The sequence below is a fragment of the Oratosquilla oratoria genome, chromosome 12 (genome assembly GCF_046742065.1).
Source record: "Oratosquilla oratoria isolate Oo_2021 chromosome 12, ASM4674206v1, whole genome shotgun sequence".
NCBI classification, from domain to species: Eukaryota; Metazoa; Arthropoda; class Malacostraca; order Stomatopoda; family Squillidae; genus Oratosquilla; species Oratosquilla oratoria.
The window spans coordinates 69,669,795-69,688,756 of NC_134788.1; positions in this window are offsets into that span (position 1 = coordinate 69,669,795).

The window sequence follows — 18,962 nt, forward strand, 5'->3', positions numbered from 1 at the left end:
ACTTTTTTGTCTGTTTTGTTTTTAACTGTTTTGTTTGTAACTTTTGTTTTTAACTGTTTTGTTTATAGCTTTTTAACCATTTTGTTTTAACAATATTGTTTTAACTTGTTTTAACTGTTTTTAACTTGGTTTTCACTCTTAATTTTTTTTAAGACAAAACAGTTTGATTTTAACAGTTAAAAAAAATTGTTTTAACTTTTTGTTTTAACTTTTTTGTTAACTTTTTTGTTTTAACTTTTTTGTTTTAATTTTCTTTGTTTTAACTTGCTTTGTTTTAACTTTGTTTAACTTTCTTTGTTTTAACTTTTTGTTTTAACCTTTTTTTTAACTTTTTGTTTTAACCTTTTTTTAAACTTTGTTTTAACTTTCTTTGTTTTAACTTTCTTTGTTTTAACTTCCTTTGTTTCAACTTTCTTTGTTTAACTTTTTGTTTTAACTTTTTGTTTTAACTTTGTTTAACTTTTTGTTTTAACTTTTTGTTTTAACTTTTTGTTTTAACTTTTTGTTTTAACTTTCTTTGTTTTAACTTTGTTTAGTTTAAGAAAAAACAGTTACTGTTTTGTCTTGAACTGTTTTGTCTAACTCTTTTGTTTTTAACTGTTTTGTCTAACTTTTTTGTCTTTAACTGTTTTGTCTTTTAACTATTTGTCCAACTGTTTTGTCTAACTGTTTTGTCTTACTTTTTTGTCTTTAACAGTTTTGTCTTTAACTGTTTTGTCTAACTGTTTTGTCTCTGCTTTGTCTTTAAATGTTTTGTCTTTAAATGTGTTGTCTTTAACTGTTTTGTCTTTAACTTCTTGTCTTTAAATTTTTGTCTTTAACTTTGTTTAAACGGTTTTGTTTTAACTGTTTAGTCTTTAACTGTTTTGTCTTTAACTGTTTTGTCCGTAAATGTTTTGTCCTTAACTGTTTTGTCGTTTACTTTTTGTCTGTTTTGTCTCTAAATGTTTTGTCTCTAAATATTTTGTCCAACTGTTTTGTCTTTAACTTTTGTTTTTAACTTTTTTTTTTTAACTTTTGTTTGTAACTTTTGTTTTTAACTTTTGTTTTAACTGTTTTGTTTTTAACTCGTTTTAACAGTTTTGTTTTAACCTTTTTTGTTTTAAAAATATTGTTTTAACTGTTTTGTTTTAACTGTTTCTAACTTTTGTTTTTAACTGTTTTGGTTTTGACTCTTTAATTTTTTTTAACATTAAACTTTTTTTTCTTAACTTTTTCTTACGTTATTACTCTTTTTAACTGATTTGTTTTTAACTTTGTTTTTAACAGTTAAAGACAACAGTTAATGTTTTGTTTTTAACAGTTAGAGACCAAACAGTTACTGTTTTGTGTTTAACTTTTTTTTTCAACTTTTTTGTTAACATTTTTGTTTAAACTTTTTTGTTTTAACTTTTTTGTTTTAACTTTTTTTTTTAACCTTTTTGTTTTAACTTCCTTTGTTTGAACTTTCTTTGTTTGAACTTAATTTGTTTTAACTTTGAACTTTCTTTGTTTTAACTTTGTTTTAACTTTGTTTTAACTTTTTGTTTTAACTTTCTTTGTTTAGTTAAAGACAAAATAGTTACTGTTTTGTCTTGAACTGTTTTGTCTGAAACTGTTTTGTCTAACTTTTTTGTCTTTAACTGTTTTGTCTTTTAACTTTTTGTCTTCAACTGTTTTGTCCAACTGTTTTGTCTTTTACTTCTTTGTCTAACTGTTTTGTCTTTAACTGTTTTGTCTCTAACTGTTTTGTCTCTGCTTTGTCTTTAAATGTGTTGTCTTTAACTGTTTTGTCTTTAACTGTTTTGTCCTTAACTTCTTGCCTTTAAATTTTTGTTTAAAAGGTTTTGTTTTAACTGTGTAGTCTTTAACTTTTGTCTTTAACTGTTTTGTCTTTAAATTTTGTCCTTAACTGTTTTGTCTTTAACTTTTTGTCTTTTGTCTCTAACTGTTTTGTCTCTGTTTTGTCTCTAAATGTTTTGTCTGTAACTGGTTTGTCTCTGTTTTGCCTTTAACCGTTTTGTTTTTAACTTTTTTTTAACCGTTTTGTTTGTAACTTGTTTTTAACTGTTTATAACTTTATTTACAACTTGTTTCTAACTTGTTTTAACGTTTTTTAACTTGTTTTAACTGTTTTGTTTTAACTTGTTTTAACTTTTGTTTTAATTGTTTTGTTATAACTTTTTTAACAATTTTTTGTTAACTTTTTTTTAACTTTATTTTTTAACTATTTTTTAACTTTGTTTTAACTTTTTGTTTTAACTTTGTTTAGTTAAAGACAAAACAGTTACTGTTTTGTGTTGAACTGGTTTGTCTTAAACTGTTTTGTCTGTAACTTTATTGTCTTTAACTGTTTTGTCTCCAACTGTTTTGTCTATTTGTGTTTAAATGTTTTGTCTTTAAATGTGTTGTCTTTAACTGTTTTTTCTTTAACTGTTTTGTCTTTAACTTCTTGTCTTTAAATTTTTGTCTTTAACTTTTTGTTGAAAGTTTTGTTTTAATTTTTGTTGAAACGGTTTTGTTTTAATTTTTGTTTTAACTGTTTTGTCTCTGTTTTCTCTTAACTGTTTTGTCTTTAAATTTTTGTCCTTAAATGTTTTGTCCTTAACTGTTTTGTCTTTAAGTGTTTGTCTAACTTTTTGTCTGTTTTATCTCTAACATTTTTGTCTCTGTTTTGTCTAACTTTTTTCTGTTTTGTCTTTAACTGTTTTTTTTTTAACAGTTTTGTTTGTAACTTTTGTTTTTAAGTTTTGTTTATAACTTATTTTTAACTGTTTTGTTTTAACTCTTGTTTTAACCGTTTTGTTTTAACTGTTTTGGATTTGACTTTTTTATTAAAAAAAATAACTTTTTAACAACTTTTTTTTTTACTTTATTCCTTTTTTAACTGATTTGTTTTTAATTTTTTGTTTTGAACAGTTAAAGACAAAACAGTTACTGTTTTGTCTTTAACTGTTTTGTCTTTGATATGTTTTTAACTTTTTTGTCTTTAACTGTTTTGTCTAACTGTTTTGTCATTACCTGTTTTGTCTTTAACTGTTTTGTCTTTAATTTTTTGTCTTTAGATTTTTGTTTTTAACTTTTTTTTTAACTGTTCAAACAGTTTTGGTTTAACTTTTTTGTCTTTAACTCGTTTTTTCTCCAACTGTACAGTTTGTCTTTAAATTTTTTGTCTTTAACTGTTTTGTCTTTAACCGTTTTGTCTTTAACTTTTTGTCTTTAACTTTTTTCTGTTTTGTCTCTGATTTGTCTAACTGTTTTGTTTTTTAACTTTTGTTTTTAACTGTTTTAACTTTTGTTTTTAACTTTTTTAACTTTTAATGTTTTTTAAACTTTTGTTTTAACATTTTAACTTTTGGTTTTGACTTAAAATAAAATTAACATTTTTAAACTTTTTAACTTTTGTTTCAAACTTTTGTTTTTATACCTTTTTTTTAACTTCTTTTTTTTTTTTACTTTTTGTTTTTAACAGTTGAAGACAAAACAGTTACTGTTTTGTCTTTAACTGTTATGTCCTTAACTGTTTTGTCCTTAACCGTTTTGTCTCTAACTCTGTCTCTGTTTTGTCTTTAAATGTTTTGTCTTTAACTTTTGTTTTTAACTTTTGTTTTAACGGTTTTGTTTTTAACTTTTGTTTTTAACTCTTGTTTTTAACTTATTTTTAACTTTTGTTTATAACTTGGTTTTAACTGTTTTGGTTTTGACTTTTTAATCTTTTTATTTTATTTTTAACTTTTAACTTGTTTCTAACTTTTTTTTTTTAACTTTTTAACTATTTTTTAACTGATTTGTTTTTAACTCTTGTTTTTAACAGTTAAAGACACAACAGTTACCGTTTTGTCTTTAACTGTTTTGTTTTTTAACTTGTTTTTTAACCGTTTTGTTTTTAACTAGTTTTTAACTGGTTTGTTTTAACTTGTTTTTAAATTTTGTTTTTAACTTTTGTTTTTAACTTGTTTTTTAAACTTTTTTATATATTTTTTTAAACTTTTGTCTTAACTGTTTTGTAGCTGTTTTGTCTTTAACTGTCAACTGTTTTTTCTTTAACTTTTTATCTATAAATTTTTGTCTTTATATTTTTGTTTTTACCTTTTTTTTTAACTTTGTTCCAACAATTTTCTTTTAACTGTTTTGTCTTAACTGTTTTGTCTCTAACATTTTTGTCTCTAACTGTACTTTGTTTTGTCTCTAACTGTTTTGTCTTTAAATGTTTTGTCTTTAACCGTTTTCTTTAACTTGTTGTCTTTAACTTTTTAGTTCTGTTTTGTCTCTAACTGTTTTGTCTTTAACTGGTTTGTTTTAATATTTGTTTTAGCTTGTTTTAAGTTTTGATTTTAACTTTTGTTTTAACTTTTAACTTGTTTTTAACTTGTTTTTAACTGTTGTGGTTTTAACTGTTTTGTTTTAATTTTTGTTTGTAACTTGTTTTTAACTTTCGTTTATAAATATTTTGTTTTTGAATGTTTTATTTTTATTTTTTTTAACTTTTAACTGATTTGTTTTTAACTTTTTGTTTTTATCAGTTAAAGACAAAACAGTTACTGTTTTGTCCTTAACTGTTTTGTCTTTAACTGTTTTCTTTAACTTGTCTTTAAGTTTATGTCTAACTTTTTGTCTCTGTTTTGTCTCAACTGTTTTGTCTGTTTTGTCTCTAACTGTTTTGTCTCTAACTGTTTTGTCTTTAACTGGTTTGTCTTTAACTGTTTTGTTTTAACTGTTTTGTTTAAACTTATGTTTTAACTTGTTTTAACTTGTTTTTAACTTTTTTTAACTTCTAACTTTTTTTAACTTTTGTTTTTAACTGTGGTTTTAACTGTTTTGTTATAATTTTTGTTTTTAACTGTTTTGTTTTTAGATTTCGTTTTTAAATGTTTCGTTTAGAATTTTTTTTTTTTTTTTTTTACTTTTTTAATTGATTTGTTTTAACTTTTTGTTTATATCAGTTTTAACTGTTTTGTCTGTTTTAACTGTTGTTTTTAACTTGTTTGTTTTAAATTTTGTTTTTTAGTTGTGTTCTTTTTAAATTTTTAAATTTTTTCTGTAACTTTTTTTTATACTTCATTTTTTTAACCTTGTTTTTTAGCTGTTTTGTTTTTAAATTGTTTTTACTTTTTTTTATACTTTTTTTTTTAACTATTTGTTTTTAACTTTTTGGTTTTAACAGTTAAAGAGAAACCAGCTACTGTTTTGTCTCTAACCGTTTAGTCTCTTTTTTGTCTCTAACTGTTTTGTCTCTGGTTTGTCTTAAACTGTTTTGTCTTTAACTGTTTTGTCTTTAACTGGTTTGTCTTTAACTGTTTTGTCTTTAACTGTTTTGTCTTTAACTGTTTTGTCTGTAACTGTTTTGTCTGTAACTTTTTTGTCTTAACGGTTTTGTCTTCAACTTCTTGTCTTTAAATTTTTGTCTCTAACTTTTTGTTTAAAATTTTGTTTTAACTTTTGTTTGAACTGTTTTGTCTCTAAACTGTTTTGTCTTTAATATTTTTGTCTTTAACTGTTTTTTCTTTAACTTTTTGTCTGTTTTGTTTCTGTTTTGTCTAACTTTTTGTCTGTTTTGTCTTTTTCTCTAAATGTTTTGTCTGTTTTGTCTTTAACTTTTGTTTTTTAACTTTTGTTTATAACTTTTTTTGTAACTTGTTTTTAACTTTTGTTTATAACTTTTTTCTAACTTGTTTTAACCGTTTTTTTAACCGTTTTGTTTTAACCGTTTTGTCTCTAAACTGTTTTGTCTTTAACTTTTTGTCATTTTTGTCTTTTGTCTGTTTTGTCTAACTGTTTTATCTTTAACTTTTATTTTTTAACTTGTTTTTAACTGTTTTGTTTGTAACTTTTGTTTTTAACTTGTTTATAACTTTTGTTTTTAACTTTCGTTTTCAACTCTTGTTTTAACCGTTTTGTTTTTACTTTTGTTTAACTGTTTTGATTTAACTTGTTTGCGACTGTTTTGGTTTTGACTTTTTTTTAACATTTTCAAACTTTTTAACTTTTGTTTCTAACTTTTTTTACTTTTTAACACTTTTTAACTCGTTTGTTTTTAACTTTTTGTTTTAACAGTTAAAGACAAAACAGTTACTGTTTTGTCTTTAACTGTTTTGTCTTTAACTGTTTTGTCTTTTACTGTTTTGTCGTTTACTGTTTTGTCTTTAACTGTTTTGTCTTTAAATTTTTCTTTAAATTTTTGTTTGTAACTTTTTTTTTTAACTTTTTGTTCAAACGGTTATGTTTTATCTGTTTTGTTTTAACTGTTTTGTCTTAACTTTTTTGTCTCTAACTGTACTGTGTCTTTAACTGTTTTGTCTCTAACTGTTTTGTCTTTAACCGTTTTGTCTTTAACTTTTTTGTCTTTAACTGTTTTGTCTTTAACTTTTTTGGTTTAACTTTTTTTCGTTTAACTTTCTTTGTTTTAACTTTCTTTTTTGTATCTTTGTTTTAACTTTCTTTGTTTTAACTCTCCTTGTTGTAACTTTGAACTTTCTTTGTTTAGTTAAAGACAAAACAGTTACTGTTTTGTTTTTAACTTTTGTCTTTAACTGTTTTGTCTTTAACTGTTTTGTCCTTAACTTTTTGTTTCCAACTGTGTTGTCTTTAACTGTTTTGTCTCTGCTTTGTCTTGAACTGTTTTGTCTTTAAATGTGTTGTCTTTAACTGTTTTGTCCTTAACTTCTTGTCTTAAAATTTTTGTCTTTAACTTTTTGTTTAAACGGTTTTAACTGTTTTGTCTCTTAATTTTTTTGTCTCAACTGTTTTGTCTTTAACTTTTTTGCTGTTTTGTCTCTAAATGTTTCTCTAATTTTTTTGTCTCTAACTTTTTTGTCTGTTTTGTTTTTAACTGTTTTGTTTGTAACTTTTGTTTTTAACTGTTTTGTTTATAACTTTTTAACCATTTTGTTTTAACAATATTGTTTTAACTTTTGTTTTAACTGTTTTTAACTTTTGGTTTTCACTCTTAATTTTTTTTTAAGACAAAACAGTTTGATTTTAAGTTAAACAAAATTTGTTTTAACTTTTTGTTTTAACTTTTTTGTTAACTTTTTTGTTTTAACTTTTTTGTTTTAATTTTTTGTTTTAACTTGCTTTGTTTTAACTTTGTTTAACTTTCTTTGTTTTAACTTTTTGTTTTAACCTTTTTTTAACTTTGTTTTAACTTTCTTTGTTTTAACTTTCTTTGTTTTAACTTCCTTTGTTTCAACTTTTTGTTTAACTTTTTGTTTTAACTTTTTGTTTTAACTTTCTTTGTTTAACTTTTTGTTTTAACTTTTTGTTTTAACTTTTTGTTTTAACTTTTTGTTTTAACTTTCTTTGTTTTAACTTTGTTTAGTTTAAGAAAAAACAGTTACTGTTTTGTCTTGAACTGTTTTGTCTAACTCTTTTGTTTTTAACTGTTTTGTCTAACTTTTTTGTCTTTAACTGTTTTGTCTTTTAACTATTTGTCCAACTGTTTTGTCTAACTGTTTTGTCTTACTTTTTTGTCTTTAACATTTTTGTCTTTAACTGTTTTGTCTAACTGTTTTGTCTCTGCTTTGTCTTTAAATGTTTTGTCTTTAAATGTGTTGTCTTTAACTGTTTTGTCTTTAAATTTTTGTCTTTAACTTTGTTTAAACGGTTTTGTTTTAACTGTTTAGTCTTTAACTGTTTTGTCTTTAACTGTTTTGTCCGTAAATGTTTTGTCCTTAACTGTTTTGTCCTTAACTGTTTTGTCGTTTACTTTTTGTCTGTTTTGTCTCTAAATATTTTGTCCAACTGTTTTGTCTTTAACTTTTGTTTTTAACTTTTTTTTTTAACTTTTGTTTGTAACTTTTGTTTTTAACTTTTGTTTTAACTGTTTTGTTTTTAACTCGTTTTAACAGTTTTGTTTTAACCTTTTTTGTTTTAAAAATATTGTTTTAACTGTTTTGTTTTAACTGTTTCTAACTTTTGTTTTTAACTGTTTTGGTTTTGACTCTTTAATTTTTTTTAACATTAAACTTTTTTTTCTTAACTTTTTCTTACGTTATTACTCTTTTTAACTGATTTGTTTTTAACTTTGTTTTTAACAGTTAAAGACAACAGTTAATGTTTTGTTTTTAACAGTTAGAGACCAAACAGTTACTGTTTTGTGTTTAACTTTTTTTTTCAACTTTTTTGTTAACATTTTTGTTTAAACTTTTTTTGTTTTAACTTTTTTGTTTTAACTTTTTTTTTAACTTTTTTTTTTTTAACTTTTTTTGTTTTAACTTCCTTTGTTTGAACTTTCTTTGTTTGAACTTAATTTGTTTTAACTTTGAACTTTCTTTGTTTTAACTTTGTTTTAACTTTGTTTTAACTTTTTGTTTTAACTTTCTTTGTTTAGTTAAAGACAAAATAGTTACTGTTTTGTCTTGAACTGTTTTGTCTGAAACTGTTTTGTCTAACTTTTTTGTCTTTAACTGTTTTGTCTTTTAACTTTTTGTCTTCAACTGTTTTGTCCAACTGTTTTGTCTTTTACTTCTTTGTCTAACTGTTTTGTCTTTAACTGTTTTGTCTCTAACTGTTTTGTCTCTGCTTTGTCTTTAAATGTGTTGTCTTTAACTGTTTTGTCTTTAACTGTTTTGTCCTTAACTTCTTGCCTTTAAATTTTTGTTTAAACGGTTTTGTTTTAACTGTGTAGTCTTTAACTTTTGTCTTTAACTGTTTTGTCTTTAAATTTTGTCCTTAACTGTTTTGTCTTTAACTTTTTGTCTTTTGTCTCTAACTGTTTTGTCTCTGTTTTGTCTCTAAATGTTTTGTCTGTAACTGGTTTGTCTCTGTTTTGCCTTTAACCGTTTTGTTTTTAACTTTTTTTTAACCGTTTTGTTTGTAACTTGTTTTTAACTGTTTATAACTTTATTTACAACTTGTTTCTAACTTGTTTTAACGTTTTTTAACTTGTTTTAACTGTTTTGTTTTAACTTGTTTTAACTTTTGTTTTAATTGTTTTGTTATAACTTTTTTAACAATTTTTTGTTAACTTTTTTTTAGCTTTATTTTTTAACTATTTTTTAACTTTGTTTTAACTTTGTTTTAACTTTTTGTTTTAACTTTGTTTAGTTAAAGACAAAACAGTTACTGTTTTGTGTTGAACTGTTTTGTCTTAAACTGTTTTGTCTAACTGTTTTGTCTGTAACTTTATTGTCTTTAACTGTTTTGTCTCCAACTGTTTTGTCTATTTGTGTTTAAATGTTTTGTCTTTAAATGTGTTGTCTTTAACTGTTTTTTCTTTAACTGTTTTGTCTTTAACTTCTTGTCTTTAAATTTTTGTCTTTAACTTTTTGTTTAAACAGTTTTGTTTTAATTTTTGTTGAAACGGTTTTGTTTTAATTTTTGTTTTAACTGTTTAGTCTTCAACTGTTTTGTCTCTGTTTTCTCTTAACTGTTTTGTCTTTAAAATTTTTGTCCTTAAATGTTTTGTCTTTAACTGTTTTGTCTTTAAGTGTTTTGTCTTTAACTTTTTGTCTGTTTTATCTCTAACATTTTTGTCTCTGTTTTGTCCGTAACTGTTTTGTCTCTGTTCTGTCTAACTGTTTTTTCTGTTTTGTCTAACTGTTTGTTTTTTTTTAACAGTTTTGTTTGTAACTGTTTTGTTTTTAAGTTTTGTTTATAACTTATTTTTAACTGTATTGTTTTAACTCTTGTTTTAACCGTTTTGTTGTAACTTTTGTTTTAACTGTTTTGGTTTTGACTTTTATATAAAAAAACAAACTTTTTTTAACCTTTTTTTTATTTTATTCCTTTTTTAACTGATTTGTTTTTAATTTTTTGTTTTGAACAGTTAAAGACAAAACAGTTACTGTTTTGTCTTTAACTGTTTTGTCTTTGATATGTTTTTAACTTTTATGTCTTTAACTGTTTTGTCTTTAACTGTTTTGTCATTACCTGTTTTGTCTTTAAATTTTTGTCTTTAGATTTTTGTTTTTAACTTTTTTTTAACTGTTCAAACAGTTTTGGTTTAACTTTTTTGTCTTTAACTGTTTTGTCTCCGTTTTGTCTCTAACTGTACAGTTTGTCTTTAAATTGTTTGTCTTTAACTGTTTTGTCTTTAACCGTTTTGTCTTTAACTCTTTGTCTTTAATTTTTTTTGTTTTGTCTTTTGTTTTTTAACTTGTTTTTAAGTGTTTTGTTTTAACTTTTGTTTTTAACTTTTTTAACTTTTAATGTTTTTTAAACTTTTGTTTTAACATATTTTAACTTTTGGTTTTGACTTAAAATAAAATTAACATTTTTAAACTTTTTAACTTTTGTTTCAAACTTTTGTTTTTATACCTTTTTTTTAACTTCTTTTTTTTTTTACTTTTGGTTTTAACAGTTGAAGACAAAACAGTTACTGTTTTGTCTATAACTGTTATGTCTTTCACTGTTTTGTCCTCAACTTTTTTGTTTTTAACTGTTTTGTCTTTAACTCTGTCTCTGTTTTGTCTTTAAATGTTTTGTCTGTTTTGTCTTTAACTTTTGTTTTAACTTTTGTTTTTAACTTGTTTTTAACTCTTGTTTTTAACTTTTGTTTTTAACTCTTGTTTATAACTTTTGGTTTTAACTGTTTTGGTTTTGACTTTTTAATCTTTTTATTTTATTTATTTTTTAACTTAACTTGTTTCTAACTTTTTTTTTTTTAACTTTTTAACTATTTTTTAACTGATTTGTTTTTAACTCTTGTTTTTAACAGTTAAAGACACAACAGTTACCGTTTTGTCTTTAACTGTTTTGTTTTTTAACTTGTTTTTTAACTTTTGTTTTTAACTTTAGTTTTTAACTGGTTTGTTTTAACTTTTGTTTTTAAATTTGTTTTTAACTTTTGTTTTTAACTTGTTTTTTAAACTTTTATCTTTTTTTTAACTTTTGTCTTAACTGTTTTGTAGCTGTTTTGTCTTTAACTGTCAACTGTTTTCTCTTTAACTTTTTATCTATAAATTTTTGTCTTTATATTTTTGTTTTTACCTTTTTTTTTTAAACTTTGTTCCAACGATTTTCTTTTAACTGTTTTGTCTTAACTGTTTTGTCTCTAACTGTACTGTGTTTTGTCTCTAACTGTTTTGTCTTTAAATGTTTTGTCTTTAACCGTTTTCTTTAACTTGTCTTTAACTTTTTAGTTCTGTTTTGTCTCTAACTGTTTTGTCTTTAACTGTTTTGTTTTTAACTGGTTTGTTTTTAACTGGTTTGTTTTAAGTTTTGATTTTAACTTTTGTTTTAACTTTTAACTTGTTTTTAACTTTTGTTTATAACTTGTGGTTTTAACTGTTTTGTTTTAATTTTTGTTTGTAACTGTTTTGTTTTTAACTTTCGTTTATAAATATTTTGTTTTTGAATGTTTTATTTTTATTTTTTTTAACTTTTAACTGATTTGTTTTTAACTTTTTGTTTATATCAGTTAAAGACAAAACAGTTACTGTTTTGTCTTTAACTGTTTTGTCTAACTGGTTTGTCTAATTTTTGTCTTTAACTGTTTTGCCTTTAACTGTTTTGTCTCTGTTTTAACTGCTGCTAACTTTTTTGTTTTAACTTTTGTTTTTTAGCTGATTTGTTTTTAAATGTTTAAACTTTTTTCTTAATTTTTTTTGTACATCACTTTTTTTAGCTGTTTTTTTTAATGATTTTTTTTTAACAGTTAAAGACAAACCAGCTACTGTTTTGTCTTTAACTGTTGTTTTAATTTTTTTTTTAACTTGTTTGGTTTTAACTTTTAACTTTTTTACTTTTTTTTTTAAAGTTAACTTTTTGTTTTAACTTTTTGTTTTAACTTTGTTTAGTTAAAGACAAAACAGTTAATGTTTTATGTTTAACTGTTTTGTCTTTAACTTGTTTGTCTTTCACTGTTTTGTCTTTTAACTTTTTGTCTCCAACTGTTTTGTCTTTAACTGTTTTGTCTGTTTTGTCTTTTACTTTTTTGTCTTTAACCGTGTTGTCTTTAACTGTTTTGTCTCTGCTTTGTCTTTAAATGTGTTGTCTTTAACTGTTTTGTCTATGTTTTGTCCTTAAATTTTTTGTCCTTAACTATTTTGTCTTTAACTTTTTGTCTGTTTTGTCTCTTAACTGTTTTGTCTGTAACTGTTTTGTCTCTGTTTTGTCTGTTTTGTCTTTAACAATTTTGTTTTTAACTTTTTTTAACCTTTTTTTGTAACTTTTGTTTTTAACTGTTTTGTTTTTAACTTGTTTATAACTTGTTTTTAACTTGTTTTGTTTTAACTGTTGTTTTAACTGTTTTGTTTTAACTTTTTTTTTTACCTTTTTTTAAATGTTTTTTAACTATTTAACTGTCTTTGTTTTAACTTTGTTTTAACTTTTTTTGTATAAAGACAAAACAGCTACTGTTTTGTGTTGAACTGTTTTGTCTTAAACTGTTTTGTCTTTAACTTGTCTAACTTTTTTGTCTTTCACTGTTTTGTCTCTCACTGTTTTGTCTTGCACTGTTTTGTCTTTAACTGTTTTGTCTTTAACTTTTTTGTCTCCAACTGTTTTGTCTCTGCTTTGTCTATAACTGTTTTGTCTTTAAATGTGTTGTCTTCAACTGTTTTGTCTTTAAATGTGTTGTCTTTAACTGTTTTGTCTTTAACCTTCTTATCTTTAAATTTTTGTCTTTAAATTTTTGTTGAAACGGTTTGTTTTAATTTTTGTTTTAACTGTTTAGTCTTTAACTGTTTTGTCTTTGTTTTCTCTTAACTGTTTTGTCTTTAAAATTTTTGTCTTTAAATGTTCTGTCCTTAACTGTTTTGTCTTAAACTTTTTGTCTGTTTTTTCTCTAACATTTTTGTCTGTTTTGTTTAACTGTTTTGTTTTTAACTTTTTTTTAACTGTTTTGTTTGTAACTGTTTTGTATATAACTTTTTATAACTTGTTTATAACTTTTGTTTTTAACTGTTTTGTTTTTAACTTGTTTTAACCATTTTGTTTTAACCGTTTTGTTTTAACTTTTGGTTTTGACTTTTTAATTTTTATTTTTAAACTTTTTTAACTTTTAACTTTGGTTTTTTACTTTATTACTTTTCGAACTGATTTGTTTTTAACAGTTAAAGTCAAAACAGTTACTGGTTTGTCTGTAACTGTTTTGTCTAACTGTTAAAGACAAAACAGTTACTGTTTTGTCTTTAAATTTGTCTTTGAATTTTTGTCTTTAATTTTTTTTTTAACTTTTTGTTCAGTTTTGTTTTAACTTTTGTTTTAACATTTTTGTCCTAACTTTTTTGTCTTTAACTGTTTTGTCTCCGTTTTGTCTCTAATTGTACAGTTTGTCTTTAAATATTTTGTCTTGAAATTTTTTGTCTTTAACTGTTTTGTCTTTAATGTTTTGCCTTTCACTTTTTGTCTTTAACTCCTTGTCTTTAACTTTTTCCTCTGTTTTGTCTCTGATTTGTCTTTAACTGTTTTGTTTTTTACCTTTTTTTACTTTTGTTTTTTAACTTGTTTTTAACTTTTTTAACTTTTTTACTTTTTTTTAACTTGTTAACTTTTGTTTTAACATATTTTAACTGTTTTGTTTTAAGTGTTTTGGTTTTGATTTTTTATTTAATTATTTTTTAACATTTTTAAAACTTTTTAACTTGTTTATAATTTTTTTTGTTACTTTATAACTTGTTAAATTATTTGTTTTTAACTTTTTGTTTTTAACAGTTGAAGACAAAACAGTTACTGTTTTGTCTTTAACTGTTATGTCTTTAACTGTTTTGTCTTTAACTCTGTCTCTGTTTTGTCTTTAAATGTTTTGTGTAACTGTTTTGTCTTTAACTTTTGGTTTTTAACTTTTGTTTCAACTTGTTTTTAACTCTTGTTTTTAACTTGTTTTTAACTTTTGTTTATAACTTTTGGTTTTAACTGTTTTGGTTTTGATTGTTTTGGTTTTGACTTTAATTTTTGTTCCTTTAATTTTTTTTTCTAACTTTTTATAACTTTTTAACTTATTTGTTTTTAACTTTTGTTTTTAACAGTTAAAGACAAAACAGTTATTTTTGTCTTTAACTGTTTTGTTTTTAACTTTTGTTTTTAACTTAAGTTTTTAACTGGTCTGTTTTAACTTTTGTTTTTAACTGTTTTGTCTTTAACTGTTTTTTTGTTTAACTTGTTTTTTATCTTGTTTTTTTGTTTTGTTTTTAACTTTTGTCTTTAACTGTTTTGTAGCTGTTTTGTCTTTAACTCATTAACTGTCATTAACTGTTTTGTCTTTAACTTTTTGTCTATAAATTTTTATTTATTTTTATTTTTAACTTTGTTCAAACGGTTTTGTTTTAACTGTTTTGTCTTAACTGTTTTGTCTCTAACTGTACTGTGTTTTGTCTCTAACGTTTTTGTCTTTAATTTTTGTCTTTAACCGTTTTCTTTAACTTATTGTCTTAACTTTTTGTCTCTAACTGTTTTGTCTCCAACTGTTTTGTCTCCAACTGTTTTGTCTTTAACTGGTTTGTTTTCAACTGTTTTGTTTTAAGTTTTGTTTTAACTTGTTTTAACTGTTTTGTTTTTAACTTTTGTTTTTAACTTTTTTGTAACTTTTTTTAACTTGTTTTTAACTTTTGTTTTTAACTTTCGTTTATAAATGTTTCGTTTTTGAATGTTTTTAAACTTTTTTTTTTAACTTTACTGATTTGTTTTTAACTTTTTGTTTTTATCAGTTAGACAAAACAGTTACTGTTTTGTCTTTAACTGTTTTGTCTCTGTTTTAACTGTTGTTTTTAACTTTCTTTTTTTTTGTTTAAATTTTTTCTTTAACTTTTTTTTGTTCACTTGTTTAACTTTTTTAAACTTTTTTTTTTTTTTTTAATTATTTGTTTTTAGCTTTTTGGTTTTAACAGTTAAAGACAGACCAGCTACTATTTTGTCTTTAACTGTTTTGTCTTTAACTTTTTTGTCACTTTTTTGTCTCTGTTTTGTCTCTGGTTTGTCTTTAACTGTTTTGTCTGTAACTGTGTTGTCTTTAACTGTTTTGTTTTTTAACTGTTTTGTGTTTAACTTCTTGTGGTTTTAACTGTTTTGGTTTTGACTGTTTTTAACTTTTGTTTTTAACTGTTTTGTTTTTTAACTGTTTTGTTTTTTAAATGTTTTGTTTAACTGTTTTGTCCTTAACTGTCTTAAATTTTTTAACTTGTTTCTAACTTTTTTTTTCCTTTTAAACTTTTTTTAACTGATTTGTTTTTAACAGTTGAAGACAAAACAGTTACTGTTTTGTCTGTAACTGTTTTGTCTATTTTGTCTTTAACTATTTTGTCTTTAACTGTTTTGTCTCTGTTTTGTCTTTAAATGTTTTGTCTAACTTTTTGTCTCTAACTGTTGTCTTTAAATGTTTTGTCTTTCAATTTTTTGTCTAATTTTTTGTCTGTTCTGTCTCTGACTGGTTTGTCTCTGTTTTGTCTCTAACTTCTGTTTTTACCTTTTTTAACTTTTGTTTTTAACAGTTTTGTTTTAACTGTTTTGTTTTTAACTTTTGTTTCTAACATGTTTTTAACTTTTGATTGAACTCTTTTTTACTTATTTTTTAACAAGTTTCTAACTTTTTTTTAAACTGATTTGTTTTTAACTTTTTGTTTTTAACAGTTAAAGACAAAACAGCTACTGTTTTGTCTTTAACTGTTTTGTTTTTTAACTTTTGTTTTAACTTGTTTTAACTTTTGTTTTGACTTGTTTTTAACTGTTTCGTTTTAACTGTTTTGTCTTTAACTGTTTCGTCTTTAACTGTTTTTTCTTTAAATGTTTTGTATTTAACTTTTGTATTTAACTGTTTTGTCTTTAACTGTTTTGTTTTTTAACTTTTTTAACTGTTTTGTCTTTAACTATTTTGTTTTTAACTTTTGTTTTAACTTTTGTTTTTTACTTGTTTTAACTGTTTTAACCGTTTTGTTTTTAACTCGTTTTTAGATGTTTTTTAAGTTCTTTTTTAATTGATTTGTTTTTACTTTGTTTTTAACAGTTAAAGACAAAACAGTTACTGTTGTCTTTAACTGTTTTTTCTTTAACTGCTTTGTCTTTAACTGTTTTGTATTTGTTTTAACTATTGTTTTTAACTTTTGTTTTTGCTTTTTTTTTAAAGTTTTAACTTTTTTCTTTAACTTTTTTTACTTCTAAGTAAAAAAAAATAGCTGTTTTATTTCTTTTTTTTAACTGATTTGTTTTTAACTTTTTCAACAGTTGAAGACAAATAAATTGTTAACTTTAATAAACTGTTTTGTTTTGACTGGTTTAACTTTTTTTTAACTTTTTATTTTATTACTTTTTTAACGGATTTGTTTTCAACTTTTTGTTTTTAACAGTTGAAGACAAAACAGTTACTGTTTTGTCTTGAACTTTTGTTTTTAACTGTTTTGTCTTTAACTTGTTTTTTAACTGTTTTTAATTGTTTTGTTGAAACTTGTTTTAACTTGTTTTTAAGCGTTTTGTTTTAACTTTTTTATTATTTTTTTTAACCTGTTTTATTTATTTTTGTTTTAACTTGTTTTTAACTGTTATTTTAACTTTCGTTTTTAAATGTTTCGTTTTTAAACGTTTTTAAAAAATTCTTTTTAACATTAACTGATTTGTTATTAACTTGTCTTTAATAGTTAAAGACAAAACAGTTACTTTTTTGCCTTTAACTGTTTTTTTTTTAACTGTTTTGTTTTTAACTTGTTTTTTAGCTGTTTTGTTTTAAATGTTTTAACTGTTTCTTCTAACTTTTTTTTAACTTTTTGTTTAGCTGTTTTTTTTTTGGTCTGTTTTGTCTGTGTTGTCTCGAAATGTTTTGTCTTTAACTGTTTGTTTAAACTGTTTGTTTTTAACTTTTGTTTTTAAATGTTTTAACTTTTTTCATTAACTTTTTTTTTTACTTTTTTTTAGCTGTTTGTTTTTGTTTTGTTTTTAAATTGTTTTTAACTCTTGTTAACTTTTGTTTTAACTGTTTTGTTTTAACTTGTTTTTAACTTTTGGTTTTAACTGTTTTGGTTTCTTTTTAACATTATTTAACTGATTTGTTTTTAACTTGTCTTTAACAGTTAAAGACAAAACAATTACTTCTTTGTCTAACTTTTTTCTTCAACTGTTTTGTCTTTAACTGTTTTGTTTTTAACTTGCTTTTTAGCTGTTGTTTTAAATTTTTTTTTTAACTTTTTCTTTAACTTTTTTAACCTTTTTTAGCTGTTTTTTTCTGTTTTGTATCTGTTTTGTCTCTGTGTTGTCTCTAAATGTTTTGTCTCTTAACTGTTTTGTCTTTAACTGTTTGTTTAAACTGTTTTGTTTTGTAACTGTTTTGTCTTTAACTGTTTGTTTAAACTTTTGTTTTTAACTGTTTTGTCTTTAACTGTTTGTTTAAACTGTTTTGTTTTTAACTTGTTTTAATTGTTTTGTTTTATAAATGTTTTAACTTTTTTCATTAACTTTTTTCTTTTTTACTTAACTTTTTTATTTTATCTTTTTACTTTTATTTAGCTGTTTTGTTTTTAAATTGTTTTTAACTTGTTTTTAACTATTTTGTTTTAACTTTTGTTTTAACTTGTTTTTAACTTTTGGTTTTAACTGTTTTGGTTTTGACTAACTTTTTTATAACTTTTTTTTAACTTTTTTAACTGATTTGTTTTTTAACTTTTTGTTTTTAGCAGTTAAAGATAAAATAGTTACTGTTTTGTCTTTAACTTTTGGTTTTTAACTTGTATTTATTAACTTTTGTTTTTAACTTTTGTTTTTAACTGTTTTGTCTTTAACTGTTTTGTTTATAACTGTTTTGACTTTTGTTTTTAACTGTTTTGTCTATAACTGTTTTGTTTTTTAACTTGTTTTTATTAACCGTTTTGTTTTTAACTTTTGTTTTAACCATATGAATTTTAATTGTAAGAACTTTAAGTACTCAAAAACTAAAGTATAAGTATATTACAGTAGTGACGACGATTTTAGTACAGGTTTGTTTTTCAGATTTCAGTACAGGTTTTTTTTATAGACTTGAATACATTTTTTTTTTTTTTTTTTTTTTTTTTTTTTTTTGCTAAGATTTAGGTACATTTTTTTTTTTTTTTTTACACATTTTAGTTTACAGACTTGACCTTTTTTAGACTAGGCAAGTTATTAGTCCATTGTGTATGACGCCTTAGAACGGAAAATGCCCAGGAAGTTTTTTAATCTCTCATTGTGTTTAGAACCCATTTTCTATTTTGTCCTAATTGATTTGTTTCCATCCTGACAGGTTACTCCAAGCAATTACCCCTGCGCCCGCCCGGTGACAGACGCTGACGAATAGTCTCCAGACTACACGAATCGCGGTTGCCTGCCTATAATGAATGCCTATGTATTTTATTAATTATTGACATTATAGTTTATTAATTTATTATTTTTTTGGCATCCGACCTAGATATGGACCAAAAGGTCTCCTGTCGGCATGCATGCTCCGCCTTTGTAATCCTTTGTGACACTGGTGTCTTTCTCCTATACGAAGTACCAGCATTTGTTAATAAATGAAAATGTTTGAATAAATGACTTTTATTGTAGTTGCCAAGTCTCTTCCAGTTTATCCCCAATAAACATGATGACAATCTAGTCCTATTTATACCTGATGGTCTACGTGTCTTTCTCCTATACGAACTACCAGCATTTGTTAATAAACGAAAATGACTAAGATGACTTTTATTCTGGTTGCCAAGTCTCTTCCAGTTTGCCCCCATTAAACATTATGACATTCTAGACGTATACCCAATGGTCTACGTGTGCACAATAGGGCTATAGGCTAAAATAAGCCCGTGGGAGTGACATTGAACTACCAATTAAAAAAAAAAAAAAAAGTGCATGTTCTCTCTACCCTATTTATCTTTGTTTAACAATACAAGAAAATATAACAATAAATAAATAAATCCATACCCTCGTGACTAGTGCGAAGCCAGACTAGTACGGTAATAAGTTATATGATTGTGAAATGATGAGATTATATAGTAACATGGGAAAAATTTGATGACAGATGGTCTCTTAAGCACAAGGGCACCAATATGCAAATAAAATGACACTAATGAAGGAAGGATGGGAAAAAATTGGTGAGTAGATAATAGTATTGACTGAGA